This window comes from Acomys minous (assembly GCF_964271855.1).
Source record: "Acomys minous genome assembly, chromosome: 5".
In the NCBI taxonomy this organism is placed as follows: Eukaryota; Metazoa; Chordata; class Mammalia; order Rodentia; family Muridae; genus Acomys; species Acomys minous.
Window position 1 is genome coordinate 106,436,159 of NC_140494.1, and position 16,695 is coordinate 106,452,853.

General features: G+C 48.7%; 1 long non-coding RNA gene across 2 annotated transcripts in view; it reads left to right on the top strand.

Moving 5' to 3' along the window:
• LOC311597976 overlaps positions 1-16,086 on the top strand; it is a 32,236-nt gene extending 16,150 nt beyond the window's left edge. The window contains exons 1-3 of one of the 2 annotated variants that reach the window (XR_014779419.1): positions 14,833-14,887; positions 15,823-15,906; positions 16,017-16,060. This is a non-coding gene — a long non-coding RNA (uncharacterized lncRNA). Of the gene's footprint in view, positions 1-14,832; positions 14,888-15,822; positions 15,925-16,016 lie in introns of those variants that run through there. The other variant, XR_014779418.1, reaches the window with a different exon arrangement.
• Positions 16,087-16,695: the final 609 nt, after the last annotated feature.

A 16,695-nucleotide genomic window follows, 5' to 3' on the forward strand; every position in this document is an offset into this window, starting at 1 on the left:
CATCTGTTGAGTACCTAGTGCCTGTGTTGTTCAGCGTGTCACTCGGTGTTCATCATGTCTTCAGGTGAATCCCAAAGAGGAAGGGCAGGGGAGCTCAGTGGTTCAGACTGATCATTTCGCATATCGAGTAATTTTAGTTCAGATGCAAACCCGAGCTTGATCTCCAACACCTGTGTGACATAATGGGCATATAACCCCAGCACTGGGGTAGGGGCAGCAGAAATGGAGTCAGTAGCCCTTGATTGCCAGCCACCAAATGATTGGGCGAGTTTTATGTTTAGTGGGTAACCCTGTCTCAAAACATAAGGTGTAAAGTGATTGAAGAGGATGCATAAAGTCAATACCTGGCCTCCATGTGCACGTGCACTCCCCCCCCTCATACATACACATGAACATATACATGCATGGACACACAAATGTTTTGCCAACTAAGTCTCTAGCCCTAGCTGATTAATCAACTGGCCTTTGAACTCAAGAAGTCTCTGTTAGAAAGTACTCTGAGCCTGGGACTATCAGGACTACTGCCTCATTTGTTCCCTGTGTCATCTCCCTCATGGTTGGTCCTACCCTGTATTCTGCTCTTGAGGCCAAGGCAGGGAACAACAAAGCCAGGAGTGGTGATGGTGGTGGTGGTAGGGGAAGGTGAGCTTCCTTGTCCTCTGGGCACCTAGCACTTTGTGGTGGGAGCTCTCCAGCGGAGCAGCCACAAGCTGTGAACTTCTCTTCCTCAAATGCAACCACCTCTCCTGCCTGCTTCTCCTTCCTAGCTGCTGTCTCCTCTGAGGCAGTGCAGGCAGCTCCCCTGTGCCCTCTGGAGGGCCCTTCTGGGACCTCAAGCAAAAGATGGACCAGGAAAGGCAAGGCAGAGCTAGCTGCCAGAGTGTGTCCCTTCTCTGCCAATTGATCCCTTCCCATCTTCCTGTCTTCCTTCTGGCATTTCCAGACCCTGGCTGTGGACACTCTAGGTCCCTGAGGGACAGAGGCCCCCTCCCCGAAGTGTCTAGGCAGGACTAGAAGGGACTGGAGAAGCCGATCAGGACACTTTGTTGGTTCATAGCTTCATAGCATTCAGAAGCCTGGGATGATTTAAGAAGTATCAGGACATCCTCACCCTCACCTGTGAAGACCCACCTCCTCGGAAAGGATGGGGGACATCCTTCCTGCCGCCTGCCTACCACTGAGCACCCACTGAAGAACAAGTGAGGTCTGGGATGGCAAGCTGGAGTGGGCAGCGGAGCCACAGAGCTCTAGCTGTAGGTCAGGCTCTGGCACAAACCTGCCTATAGCCCTAGGTCATCTTATCACAAGTCATGGTGACACTGCCCTACCCCTCCTCACTGGACCCTATAGTGCAGATATGGGGTGTCCTTTGTGCTTTATCACTTAACCTTTTGCCAAACTAAGGAAGACAGAGTACCTTGGCAGCTTCTCTGTGGGGATCTATGCATGGTACCAGGTGGCACTGGAGTACACTGTGGCTTTGTGGGCTAGGGACCTGGCTCAGGCAGGCAGATGGATGCTCCTCTGGGAGAGGTCACTTTGGATATCCCTGGCCGCTGAGAGATTAACTGTTGTTCCCTTAGCCAAACTACTGGTGTTTAAAACAAAAACCAAACCAAAACAAAAAAAAAAAATCACCAAACCTAGAGGCTCATTTACATTTCATTTGCATCTCATTTGAATACCATCTCAGTTAAAGTTCAGAAACCACTGAGATTTCTTCCAAGTCCCTGCTTCTTGCTTTCCCAGGTTGTCTCTCCCTCTTCCTCAGCGTGGTAATCTGTAGCTAGGCCAGCTGGTTTAAATTAGCCTGCTTGGATGTACATCATTGGTCCAGCCTGGCTGAGAAGCCCATGGTGAGCCAATAGCAGTGTTCTGGGGAAGTCGCCAGCACAGCAGGGGGAGGGGGTCTTTCCTCTTCCCTACCTTCTAGTCCTCCTCCCCTGCCTCGAGCATTTTTTCCTAAAAGTGGGACTTTAGCCACCTGCAGCTGCATACACAGAGGGGGCAATGGGTAGGTTTGCTGTGCCCCAGGGAATAAAAAGAAAACAATTAAAGACTTGGAGCTGTGTTTTGGTTTGTATCCTGCAGGCTCCTGGGGTGGCCGGCTAAGGAAATTCTTAGCTGGGTAAAAGAGAAAGCTCTCTTCCAGGAATCCACCAGGACTGTGGCAACTGCTGGAACAGAAGTGGAAAACTTGCAGATCTCCAAAAACTTAAGAGACCTGATTCTGGTCTGACTTGGTCACCTCACCTTGCCCCTTCTAAGTGGGACAAGAGCTGGTAAGACAGTTGGCACTGGTGACTCAGGCTGACCCTTCCTCTGGTTAGAGTGGACGCCATCCTTATTACTCTCTGGAAAGAACTCTGACACGAGCTACCACTTACTAGGCAAATTCTCTCTCCTCTCCTCTCCTCTCCTCTCCTCTCCTCTCTGAAGCCTCTGCCAAGGTCTGGATTGGTTTCACCCATGACCATTCTGCACCTCAAGGTACATGCCCTAAAATGTGTGTATATGTACTGGGATATTGTAGGAAGTCAAGTGTTGTGAGGATGTCTGTCTGTCTGTCTGTCTGTCTGTCTGTCTGTCTGCTGAGTAAGTTCCCACTTCTACTCACGGCAGGGACCTTGAGTCAGGAGCCAATCTTACAGCTTCTGCCTACCTTTGGTGCCTCTGATTCTCCGTATGTGAAGTGAGGCCTCCTACTCACAGGAAATACGGCTCCTGTCCAATGGATGCTTTGTTTTCCTGTGGCTCTTCTAGTTGGGGGAAGGCAGGCAGGCAGGCGGGCAAGCAAGAGGGAGGGAGAGATGTGCCCTCAGCCTTGTCCTGGAAGAGCAGACAGCAGACACCAGCAAGCCCCATCTGGCTTAGGGTAGGGTGAGTGGGGGGGGGGGAGTACCATATCTGGATGAGTGGAGTGCCTGGGCAGCTGTGCACAGAGCTCATTATGAGAGCCGACATGAGCAGACCAACATGGATGTCTCTTCTCTCTCTACAGTTACACTTGTCGCTCTCTTGCTCCCTTCCTTTTGTCAGTGAACTAAAGGGGGTTTGCTTGTTGAGTACGCATCGCTCCTTAACAACCAGGCAACTGAGACAATCCAGCTGTTCTGAGAAGCTTGGCTTCTGGAAGCTGATTCCCAGCATGCTTCAGGAACAGGCCTGGGAAACAGCCCCAGTAGACGGGGGCCCTTGTCCTTCCCCAACCAGACTGCCTGGCAGGAAGGACAGTTATCTTTATCCCAGAGAACAGGAAGACGTGTAACACTTTAGGGAAACTTTTAAAAATGTTTATTTTTTTACTTATGTATCTGTGTACGTGACTATATGTTGTATATGTGTAGGTGCTTATGGATGGTAGAAGACAGCATCAGACCTCCTGAAACTAAAGTTACAGACAGTGGTAGGATGCCAGGCTTTCCTGCTAGTAAGCAAACTCTGGGAGAGCAACAGCAGATACTCCAAAGTGCTGAGCCATCTCCCTAACCCAGTCTGTGACATCCTTAGTTCTATAGGTTCTGGGAGTCAACCCCAAGGCCTTGGCTATGGCAGGCAAGCACTCTGTCAACTTACCACTTGGAGAATCTCGGTGCTGAGATCAGTATGACACGAGGTATGGTTTCTACCCCAAGAGAAGCTTTGACAGAAGGCTCCTTGCCCCTCAGGAACTTCCTGCATCTGGCTGAAAGGCCTTCTAGCTGACTCACTGAGGTGCAGAGATTTTCAAAATGATAAGAATTTACTTTCCTACCAGCTAGGGCTCCTGAGCTGGTGGGACACAGAATTGTTGGTGGGTCTCGCTAATATACTGCACATGGGCTCCACCTCAAGGCTTCAAATTATTTCTCAGAGCAGGGCCCAGAAATCTGTATTTTGGCCACCCACAGGTGATTCTGAAGTAGCCTGAATGAGGGGCTGCTGATCTGATCTTGTCCCTGTGCCCGTGTTACAGATATGGATTGTCAAGTGGCTTATTTGATGTATGTCAGGAAGACACACAGAACAGTTTTGGGCAGATGAATGACAGAGCTATGCAGCCAGAGGCTGAGCATACAAAGGGTACTTAAGTGATAGTGGATGAGCAGGCAGACACTTGGTCCAGAAAGCTCAACGACTCTGGGGACTGGCCGGTTATGGGATGGAGGCTGACTCTTAGCCAGGCACACAGAACACAGGTGAGAGGAGGAAGATCCATTACAGGATCTACTCCTTTACTGAATGTCGTGCATCTACCTGGTTCTATAAAGGCCCAGAAGACAGGAAATCCTCCCCTGGCACAAGAGGGACCACAGACAACAGGGACACCAGGAATCACTGAGATTTTTCAACAGGAGCCTGAGAGGAGAGGGAAAGAGGGAACAGCTACATAACCACACCGGCCTTCCTCCTCCTGACCAGAAGGGGAGCTGAGTGGAGAACGAAGGAGGGAGGCAGATGAAAGCTCTCCCTCAATATACTCTACCTAACCGTAAGGCTCCTGCAGGGCTCTGGGGGCCCTGGAGGAGGAATTGGTGGGTGCTCCCCTGTGTTAGTAATGTTGGTGTATGATGATCGTGTCCCCTAAAGTGAAGAGACATTCTCTGTCCCCGTAAGTTGAACAGACAGGGATGGTAAAGCCCTGATCCCTCATCCTGGTTCGTTGTTTCTCACTTCCTTCCTGTGGGAGATCAGGTTCTACAATGCCCTGGGATGATGCTGTTCCCTTTGATGGGGGCAGAACTTGGGAACAGGGTGTGGATGTGAGCACAGAGACCTTACAGCAGGAAGGGTATTGGGATGGCCCACAATCTAATTAAAGAAGGGCTTCAGAAGCTGAGCTTCTTCCAGCTGGTGGCAGAAACGAAAAGGACGCATGGCAACATGCTTAAAATCCTTTGCTTTTATTTCGTGTGAAATGTTTTTCTATGCGGCCCGTTAGGTTTCCTCTGTGATATGATTTTTCTTCTATACACACTTGTCTTTTGCTCTGAGAGAAATCTGTTCCCTTTCAGTTGGATCAGCTCCACATGGCCAGGAGAGCTCACTCATGGGTTGGTCCCACCCCAAGCTCTGTAAGTTTGGTAGCATCTTTCTGGTGTTTTATTCACCTGGAGACACTGGATGATCAGAGAATCTATGCTCATATTTTAAAACTAAGAATAGTTTGGCTCATAGCCAGATGTGGTGGCATAGGCCTTTAATCCCAGCTCTCGGGAGAAAGAGGCAAGTAGATCTCTGTGAGTTCGAGGCCAGCCTGGTCTACAAAGCGAGTCCAGGACAGCCAAGGCTACACACAGAGAAACCCTGTCTCAAAACAAAAAACAAAACAAAACACGCAAAAAAAGGATATTTTGGCTCATGCCCTTAATTCCAGTACTTAGGAAGTAGAGGGCTATATGGATAAACACTGTCTCTAGAAAAACAAACAAACAAGGACATTTTGGGGGTGAGGAGGGACAGGTTTTGCTAGGTAGTCCAGGATGACCTTGAGTTCTTCATCCCCCCCTGCTTTGCTTCCTAAATGCTGTGATTATAGGCATGTACCACCCACTCAGCTGAGAATCTTCATCTTATTCTTTAAATAAGGTTAGTGCTGCTCCACTGTTTGCACTTGGGGTGTTGTTGGCTCCTGAACCTAGAGCCTTGTCTGTGCCATTCACATGCTCTCCCAACTGAGTGGCAAGCTCAGTCATTCTGTGCTTTTAAGTATGCACAGAAAAAAAAAATCAGCACTCTTTTTGGGCCACTAACTTTATGTGTGACCCTAGTGTCTGGTACTGACACACCAATTGGCTCAACCATTGTAACCAGAGGGTGGCACATACTACTTCTGTAAAGTGACAGCTTTCAGATATGTGGTGGCTCTTTTGGATCTGCTTGCTCTTAATGGTATTGGTAGCATCACACGTGTTTTTAAAGTGAACACAAAAATTTCAAGCTCTCGATTTGCATGATTTTTTTGGAATCTTCTGGGTCAAGTGGGCCATTCTCATAGGTCACTTTCAGGCCACAGTCAAGAATAAATCCTGAAAGGATTTGCTAAGCTGTGGCTGACTTGAAGATGGAGACACTGCTTACTGTGTGTGGTGGGTTGAGTGAGATTGGCCCCCATATGTTAAGGTTATTTTTATAAAACTGAGTTTGTTTCTCAGTTTCTCTCTTAACCCAGCTACCACACCGATAATTGAGACTTTTATATTTGTTTAAGAATAAGCTTCACAGCACAAGAACTGAGCAGTTGTTACACTATTCTTGACTCTCTAAACTAATTTGGTTTCCTCCCAGTTTACATCCCAAAGATACTGAGATACTTGTACTCTGTAGCCTTCTTGCTCCAGCTCCTCTTTCTGATGTCTTCTTGGACCACTTGTGTGGCTGAATTCCCTACTTCCTTTTCTAACTCCTCTTCCCCTGGCTAGCAGGAAATCTAGCCCTATTCTCTCCCCTTGCTCATTGGTTGTCTGTAAGCTGCATTATTGGCATACCAGGGGAGGATTGAAGAGTAGCATTTATACAACATTGAAACAGGAGATTCTCAGAGCAAGGATTGCAACCAGATATGAGGGGGTACAGAAATCAGCATTTGAATTACACAATAACCTTATGCCTACACACATAGGCTCATGTCTTTGAATGTTTGGTTTCCAGTTGGTGGACTGTTTTGGAAGGATTAGGAGGTGTGGCCTTGTTGGAGAAGGTGTGTCATGCGGGGGGGGGGGGGAGGGAGTTTGAGGCTTCAAAAGCCTACAGCCATTTTTAGTCTTGATCTCTCTCTGCCTTCAGCCTGCTGATATGTAACTCTCAGCTAGTGCTCCAGCAGCATGCCTGCCTACCTTCAATCATATTTCCTGCCATGAAGATAATAGACTAACCCTCTGAAGCTTTAAGCAACCCACCCAATTAAATACATTCTTTTATAAGTTGTCTTTGTCATCGTGTCTCTTCACATCAATAGAACAGTGACTAAGACAATGGGAGTGTGGACAGTCTGTATAGGGTACACTGTGGCACCATGGGCTGTGCATGACTGGCAGTTAGCAAAGACATTGGGTCCTCAGTCCTGCAGCCAGAACAACTCAAGTCTGACAAAACTAAATGACCTCAAATGTCAGTTCGTCCCCAGAACCTCAGATAAGGGCCCATTGGACTGGCCAATAATAAGTGGGCGTGGTTTAAGCCACCAGCTCTGAGGTTCTATAAAGTAAATCCACAAAAGGCCTGGGGTCCATTCGATTTGGTTTCTACCTCACCTGGCAGGTCACATCTGCTTCCTCACTGGCGAGCGATGGGTTAGCCTTGTGGAGCAGCAGCTTTGTAGGTCCTTAGAAACTCTGTATACACTCAGTGAGTTCCCATCTGTGACCGAGGGTCCTTTATCTCTTGTTCTTACCTCCCCCCAGCACCAGTGATGACAAGAGATCTTGAATCCCAATAATGATCTGTCTGGTGGCTCCCAGCAAAGAGCTAATAGCTTCTACTTCATCTCAAGCCATCATCCTTGAGGTGGATACTACTATGATTCCCATTGTTCAGATGAAGAAACTGGGGCTTGTCGGGTTAAGACACTAGTGTGATTTATTGCAAGGACTGGAACGAGCCAGTGGCTCCTGGGCCTGTGGTTTTTAACGGTCATGTGGTTTCTCCTTCCCTCTGTACCATGCTTCCTGCATTTTCAAAGATTTTTGTCTACCAAACAAACTGCACTTATCAAGTAATAATTTGTTTCCCCATTTCTTATTAATCAAAGCCATGTATGACTGACAATCGGGGGTTCCGATCAGCATGAGATTAGCCGTGTTATCACACTGAGTTGATGTAATTCCAGGCAAAAGCAGAGAAATGATGTCTCAGTTAGCAGCCTGTGAGGCTTTATCTCTGGTAAATGTGTCATTTCTGCTAGGCATACAGCTCATAAGTCCCCATTACTCCCTGGGGACACCTGTAGGGGGTTCTGAGGACTGATGATCCAGGCTGTGGCCTCCAGGTCTTCCAGATCCTCATTATCTGTTCCGCTCGGGTGTCAACCCTGTGACCTGCCTTTGTTCCTTTCTGCCACAGAGAGGGACTGCAAGCAGCCCTGGCCTGAACTGCCACTGTTAGGGCCAGAGTGGGCAGCGTGACATCCTCTCTATTCCCATATATGCACAAGTGCATGCATCCAAACCCACACCATATGTGCATGGATGCAAACATATATGAACTATAGTCCTTGAACATCAGTCTCTCACCTAATGGGTATAGCTTAGTTTGTATCTAGAGCAAAAGTTTCTAATCCCACATTGCCATAGATACAGAATGATGTGCTCTTAGGTAAGTGAGGAGGCTTGTTCTTTACACCTGTACATATGCAGTCCGAATTCTGTCCCTCAAACCCAAATGCAATAAGCCTCACTGCATTATTCATTCATTGAAAATGTGTTTGATGGCTGTATATGGCAGGCACTGTGAAGGACTCAGGATTTCTTGTAGACAAAGGCATATAAAGCCTCTGCTCTCGTGGTGCTTTACAGCCTGAGGGGAGCCAGGGTACGCAATGATCACTAAGTGAACTAAATACGGAGAGGTGGCTATGCAGCGGGGCTGGGGTTGGGGGGGATGTAGGCTGGAGCACTCACAGCCTAGGCACCTCTTAGTGAAGACCTCCTGGAGAGCTGAGAGCTTCAGGATGAGAAGGAGTTAGTCCGGTGTGAGAGTGGAGGAAGTGGAGTTTGCAAGACACAGGGTCACAGGTGGGAGGAGTCAAGGCTGGGGCTTGTCCTAGCATTGTAGCTGGAACAGTCCCTCCTTGTCTGAGTGCGGAGGCCTGCTTGAGGAGCACGCTGAGGTACTGCTCGGTCAGGGCCACACCTCAGGACACTGGTCAGGGTGGGCGCAGGACGCAAGGAGACCGGATCAGAGAGAGATTTGGACATCTATGCCCTAGACTTTTCCGCCCCAAACCTCTGCCCCCTTGACAACATGGACTTCTATCCACAGACAAGGCGAGGCCGAGACGATGGACAGTGTAGTGATTACTAAACAACTGGGATCCAATGAGCACTCGTTACATGTGAGGCAGACTACAAAGAAGCCGACATTCTTTATTCTCATAGTGAATCTCAGGAGCTGTCATCTCTTATTCTCATTTGAACACCTGGAGAGGCAAAGCCTTTAGGATATCAAGTCATAGATGCAGTAGGTGGTGTGAACGGGACTCTGGCTGGGATCACACTAGACCCGAGAGCAAAAGTCATACCCACCACGCCCCTGACTTCTTCCATATCTTCCATGTCATGGTAAATAGCAACAGGGGAAGAGTTGAGAGAACCCCAGAATGGAAGACACAGGAAACAGAAGCATTCTAAGGGACGTCACAGGGGAACGCAGAGGTGAGGCCCTCCGTGTTAAAAGGCTTTGAACTCAAGCCGGGCCGGCTGTTCACGTGTGCATCTTCTTTGTGCCTTTCTCCCAGTGCTGCTGAGGAGGTAGTGAGAGTCGGGGAAATGAAGCTTCCACCTTCCCGCTGTTTCTGTGGGGCCTGCAGTGCCTCCCCACCCTATTTGCAAGGCCATAAATAATCGAGATGTATTACTTGGGGATTGCCATGGTAACATCTTCAGGTTACCAGGGATGTGAGATCCAAACAAAAGTATTCGATTAAATATTTCTGGCCACTAGAGGAATGCAGCAGCCACGGAACACTGCGATGCAGGGGAGGAGGGGCGTGAGGGCTCCCTGACTCTTTGTCCTTCCTCCTCAGAGAGTTACAGTGTGGCTGGGGAGGATTCTTCCCTCCATTTTCCATGTTCCCAGGCCCCCTTCAGCTGCTCTAGAGATACAGGCCATAGCTCTAGTGCAAGCCAGCCCTAAAAGAGATGCTGCAGGCTCTCAATAAACACATCCTCTTCTAATTGGCTTAGGATTGAGTTGAGTCTCCAACTTCAAAAAGGCCTCCCATCCATCATCCTTCTTAAATGGAATCAGCGGCCCTAAAAGCCTGTCCCTGCCGCAAGCTCCCCGCCCCCTGCCGACACAGGAGCACGGAAGCAGACCTGCAATTATTGTCACAGGGAGAAGAAACAAGGGTGGGATTGATGTGGGCTGGGGTGACCCTCCGTGCTAGTCCCTGGGGCTGGAGAAAAGCTATTCTGCAGCCGCCGTCCTCCCTGGAGACTCAGCCTGGGAATGAATCTGTCTCTACCTCTGGAGCCCCATAGCCACTATAAATATGTTTCTAATAACCAAGAGGTGTTTGTTTAACATAAACTCCCTCTGCCCTCTAAGGTGGCCTGAGAAAGTGCCGAGTGCAGCAGAGTTTTAGGAGGCATGATTTAAAGACACACTGGCAGGGCCTCAGTGCGCCAACCAGGAGGCAGATAAATCTCTAGCAGCCAGGTCAGTCTTTCTGGGGCACCACCTGCAAGAGGTTAGAGTTAGAGGGGGTCTTGGGGGGCCTGAAGTCAGGGCCCCGTTGCAGGGAAGGGAACCGAGCAGGAGACAAAGGGAGTGGCTCTGCTCCTTCTGAAGAAGGGGCGTGGTTTCCCAGGCTGAGAGGACAACTGAGCACAGTCCCAGCTTTGTACTAGGGCCTGATTTAATAACTAGAACCCTATAAAAATCTGGGGGTGGCAGTACACACGTGTAACCCCGCTCTGGGGCCTCACTGGCTAGCCAGCCTAGCCTAATTGACAGACAGGCTTCAGGCCAATAAGAGACCCTACCTCAAAAAACAAGATGTGCGTACTCCCCCCCACCCCCAATGTGTGCGCGTGCCACATGGTTTCCTGACCCTTTATTTCTTTTCAGATCTATATCCCTCACTCCAGTATGGGAGCCTGGGCACAACTTTGGAACTTGGAAGAAGGGGGCAGTTGGGAACAGGGACACTCAGCCTCCAGGCCCATCTGGGGACAGACTTCAGGCCACCCAGTCTGCTGCTGCCTTGAACCCATCCTACATGTCAGCTTGTAAGCACAGTCAGCCCTTCTTTGATGTTTCTGGCAGACCAATGTGTGTTCCTGGAGCTTGCTGGTTACCAGGCCATTGTTCCATGCCAGCACAGTACACACAAGTGGGTTTTGAGATGAGACTTCCACCCAGGAAAAATGAAGAGAGGGGCTGGCCGGGAGCTGGATGACGGCTACCTACCCAGGCAGCTGCTCATTAACTGAGCCTGGAGTTAGTTAGAATCTCTTACATTGTTGATGAAACATTTGTCCTGGGCTCAAGGTGAGCCAGGGAATCAACAGGCAATATATATAAATAATTCTAAGCAGTGCCGAGTGCAAGGGGCCAGGAGTGAGGGCTGTCGGGTTATTTGTGTTGGGGGAGTTGTATATTGCATTGGTCTGCACTCCCGTGACCCCCCACTCTCCAGCAGCCCTCTCTCCTGATGCTGCTCTAATGAGAGCTTATATTACCCACCACCCTCGTTTGTGAGTCTATTTACAACCCAGGCATCGGTGGTTTTCGTGAGAGAGAGAGATGGCCCATCCCCAGATTAGTTAAATTGGAAATAAATTGGTTGTTAAATAAAAGTCCTCTGTGGGATGTGACAGTGATGAATGAGGGATGGATGAGCCTGGGGAAGGGAGTGGTAGATTTCTGCATGGAAACTGTGGAGCTGAACTGAACTCTGAGTTTGGGCGGGAGCCTGGATGATCGGAGGGCAGGGAGCAGAGAATGGTAGAGCAGGCAGGAGCACCAGAGTCTATTCTTAGAGGGGAACTGAGGCCAAGGATGCAAGACATCTCCAGAGCTATGTATTTTCATATGGCTCTTGGAAGTGCTGCTATGTTTGCTTTTATGGCTTTTGTGACACTTTTGTTGTTGTCGTTGTCGTTGTTGTTGTTGTTGTTGTTGTTGTTGTTGTTCTTCTTCTTCTTCTTCTTCTTCTCCTTCTCCTTCTCCTTCTCCTTCTCCTTCTCCTTCTCCTTCTTCTTCTTCTTCTTCTTCTTCTTCTTCTTCTTCTTCTTCTTCTTCTTCTTCTTCTTCTACAGGTGAGGAAACTATGGCAAACTGACTTCCCAGCCATCATTGTCAAATGAGAAACAAACCTGGAAGACTGTTAAAGTGCTTGCTTTGCAACAGGAGACTTTGTGTATCAAAACACTGGGATGGCATGTGCTTGTAATCCCAGCAATGGGGAGGCAGAGGCAGGCGGATCCCTGGGGCTTGATGACCAGGTACCCTAGCCCACTAGACAAGTTTCAGGCTGAAGAGAGCCATGTCTTAAAAAAAAAGAAAAAAGGAAGGCGAGCTATGTCTGAGGAAGGCTATCCTAGGTTATCTTCTGGCTTCCACATGTGCCCATGCAGAGCCATGTCCTCATGCACGTGTCCACACATATGCACACGTAGGCACTGTTTCCCAAGACACAGAGGATGGCTGTGTGTCTTAGCCTTCACCACTCCCTAGCATTACAAGGTAGGCAAGAGTCAGCCCCACCCACCATGTAGTCAGTCTATGGGTTGCATAGAGTCTTAAAGTTTCCTTCTGATGGCTCACATATCACGGTGATGGGACCTTTAAGAGGTGAGGCCTTATGGGAATTCTTTAGTCACTGGGACCTCAGAAGGGATACTGGTGTCCTGGGGTAGTCTTTGCCAGACAGAGTGTATTACAGAAGCCTTATTTTGACCTGAGCCACAGTTTGCTTTCCTGCCAGTGATGGGATTTCTTCCCCTTGCGTATGCTCTGCCATTTATTACAAGGCCCAACCAGAGCCAGCACCTTGCTGTTTGGAGTTTTAACATTTGATATATGAGCCACATAAACCTTGTTTCCTTCAGAGGAGCCTGGGTCTGGTATTTTGTTACAGTAAGAAAACCTGACTGTAACCAGGCAGTTGTAGACAACAGGAGCAGGGCAGAAGTCCAGGACTCTGGGTCCTTGGCCACTTACAGTTTTTTTTTTCTTTCTCTTACTTCTTCCACAGCCGAACAGGGAATACCCTCCTCTCAATCCTTCACCCCAGGTAAAACCAGCTGTCAAGGACAGAGAAACTGGTGACAACTTACATTGTAGCTGCATCCCTTTCCCGGGATGTTTGGGTCCCATTAGGAACCAGAGCTCGGATCTATAAATTCTGTAAGAGAGAATCTGTGCTGTGACTAACTCTTCCCACTTCTCTTTATTTCCCTTGATGATGTCATAGGCTCACCTCTTGAACCAGGATGGATAATGCATCACGGAAGAGGGAGATGAGAAAGAATCTGTTGATAGAGATGTTGAGCCAAAGAACTGCAGAGCTAGAAGGGAAAAAGGAATATCCTATACAAGTACCCATTCTACACATGGGCAAGTGAGGGCTGAGTAGTAGGGGTGCTCCTCATATCAGAAAAGGATCTCCTATACCACTCTCATCATGGAGGATGTAGAGGGGCCTGTCACTCTGCTCATGTCCTGCAAGCACCAAATCCTTCTTTCCTTGACACCCCATTTTACTCAGGTCCCCAGGTGTACCAATGCCAACAAAGATTTACTATGAATTCAGGGGTTTGGGAGGAGTTGGGGGTATACATAGTAGCTAGAGTGTCTGGCAGGAAGAAGCTGTGCATTTAATACCCAGCACTGTGTAAATGGGGTAAGGTGACACTTTCTGTGACCCCAGCATACAGAAAATAGAGGCAAGAAGATCAGGAGTTCAAGGTTATCCTCAGGTACATAGTAAGTCTGAAGCTAGCCTGTATTACATGAGCATCACAAAATAAAGTAGGACAAACACTAGCAGCTGGATGGTGCTACGTGTAGATGCCTCCCCTTCCTTAGATTGCATAGAGATGACGCCCAGGGATGTGCGTCTTAATCTGGATTCCGATAAGGCAACGTGGGATATGCTAGACGTCATTGTGGCAACCTCACAGGAAGAATGAGTCGTGGGTGTTCTGGTGAGCCTCAGCAGCCAGCATTCTGTTAGTTTTGCTAGAAGAGTCACCAAGTCAGAGGTAGTGTGGGATCCTGACCTCCCACCTGAGCAGCCGTGGAAGGGTGGGTAGCCCTCCTTCGCTTCCCCCATGGTCTTCCTCACACTATCATAGAGACAGCCTGGGGGTGGGGGGAGATGGTCTTCAGGGGAATTAAAGTCTCTTCCTTGAAAGGTAACAAATTCCTCACTAATTATGTTATTATTTTATTATGCAGCCATAATGAAAAAAAAAAAAAAAACCAAACCACTCAAAGCCTAAAAGGAAGGTTGTAGCCAAGGCTTATCCAATTTAATAAATCCTCTCCATCCTACAATTAGTTCCTTGATTTTTTTAAAATGCAAGTCTGCAGGAGGGTGGAGAAATTATCTTTCTCTGGAAGGGGAGGGGGACAAGGATCTAAGGAGAAGGGGGAGCAAACCTATTCCCGCCCACCTGCCCTGTCTAGTTAGGTGTTGTCAAACATATCTATCACTCACCTTCAGCCTCCATCTTGCCTTCTTAAGACGGGGAGAGTAGGGGGTGAGGACAGGCTAAGTTGCCACCCTTTTAACTGAACTCTGACCTCTGCTTCCATTAACAGTCCCTATGTGACCTGGTGCTGCTACAGCATGTACCCCACTCTGTCAGCCCCTCATGCGTCAGTTCCAGCCCCACTTCCCAAAGGGTAAGATAATAAAATGAGGATGTGTTGCCTTTTCAAAATCGCAGTGATCTGTTTAATTCTTAGTGCTGAGTAAGGAGCTTGGGGTAAGGATGCTATGGGGATCAGAGGGCATCGTGGGCATGTGAATGCAGCGTAATGCTTGTCAGAGCTGGTGCCCATCAACAAGTCTCCTTCCATGCCTCCCACCCACCCAGACCTTACAACCGTAGGAAGGATATCTGAAGGAGGCACTCTGAATGCTAGGGGAGACAACTGGGACAACGGAGGCTTTCCTGGCGTTCCTGAACATTGTCACTTTGCTCCTCCTCCATCTGTCCTGTTACGGCACCTTAAGGTGGGTTTCAGGTCTAGAACAGAGTCAGTGAGTTGAGATGAGGGATCAGAAAAACTCTGAGAGGGCTCGTTTCTCTGTTCCTAGTAGAAGGACTGGACCAGGAAGGCTTTGTCCTCCAATGCCATCATGATCACTGTGGAGACTTCCTGTAGACTGAATTCCTCAGCGTCCTGACTAAGGCAAAACAAGTTGTCCTTTATTATGCAGTGCAGTGGGCACATCTCAGTCTTGTTCACCCTGTATCTTGCTATTGCAGGGATGGCTCCAAATGAGGACCAGCTAGCGCCCCCCCCCCCCAAAATCCTTGACCCTCCATTACCTTCTCTGTAGTCACATGTTGTTACCCATTGGCCTAACAGGCACAATATCTAGGCACTGCCTTGATGCTGTGGACCCGCTGGGCAGCCTGGGTTCTGAAGTCAGGTGCTGTTAGAAGGCTGATTCTGGGATTCCCTGCTTGAATTGCAGCATCACAAACTGCTCAGACTGTAATTATATCTACATGCAGAATGGGACATACAATTAGAAAATGCTTATTACCTTAAGGGGTTGCTGTTGGGTGATTTAAGAAGATAAGTAAGAAAGAGTTTCATGAACTAGGCACTGGAGCAATGCGTGGGTACCTGTCGTTTGTCCATTGCTGTGTGGACCTCTTAACATACAGTGTTTCTTTGGGTTCTAAGCATCATGTAATCAGTATTAGAGAAAGGAGATTAATTGTGTAATCTCTCCCTACCATTGTCATGGAAGACATTGTGTATTGCTGTTCTTACTGATTCACGAGGGGTGGTGTGTGCATGTGTGTGTGTGTGTGTGTGTGTGTGTGTGTGTGTGTGTGTGTGTGTGCACGCTTAGGCCGGAACATGAGTGCTTTAGTGAGCCCTGGATTAGTCAAGAGGACAGAATAAATAGCCGATGTGTATGTGTTGAAATAGGAATTCAGTCACGTGATTCAGAACACCAGGAAGTTTCATGACCTGCCTTCTGGAAGCTGGAGGAGCAGGAAGGTGAACGGGAAGGTCAGTCTGAGGCTGAAGGTGAGAGGGTCAGGAGTGCCGGTGTTGGAGGGCGGGAGATGGCTGCTGTCAGCTGGAGAAGTGAATTCCTGCCCTGCTCTGTTCTATTCAAGGTCTCAAGGGTCGGATGGAGCTCTCCTATGTGGGTGAGGGTGATTCAAATGATAATCTCCTGTGAAGCCTAACAGGCACACTCCAAAATACTGCTCAGAGAGCCGCCCCAGGTTCATCATCACAACCGTTTACCTGCGGGAGTCTGCAGGGGGCGCTAGAGCGATGAGTGAATGACAGTGTCTTCTTCGACCTTGAGGAGGAGGACACAGAAAAAGCAATCTGCTTTACCTCGGAAGACTGTGAGGAAAATGCTCGGAGAGCAGTGTGAGTCCTTCAAGGGGGAGGGGCTTGAGTAGTTGTCACAGAAGGAGAGCTGCAGTGAGAGTCCTTAGTAGGGAGGGACTCTTTTGGACTATGTTCAGAGAGTACTGGGAATATTTTGGGGGGGGTGAACAGGCTGTTGAAAGCTGTCCACTGATTCTTTTTCACATGTTGTTGTACAGAGGAGGCTATTGCTTACACCAACAATTCAGCAGCAACAGATACATGCGCGTTTGTCCAAACATGCACCTGTAGGGCATTCGCTTCCTGCAATGGCCACCTTCTTGTCTTTGGGAGCCTGCAGCAGAGTGGACGCTAACTTGTTTCTCTGTGCCGCTCGGTTCCTGCTGCACCGGCTTCTTCCAGTGGTCTGTCTGCTGGCTACTAGCCTGTCCCTCTTGACTAGCACACTCCGGC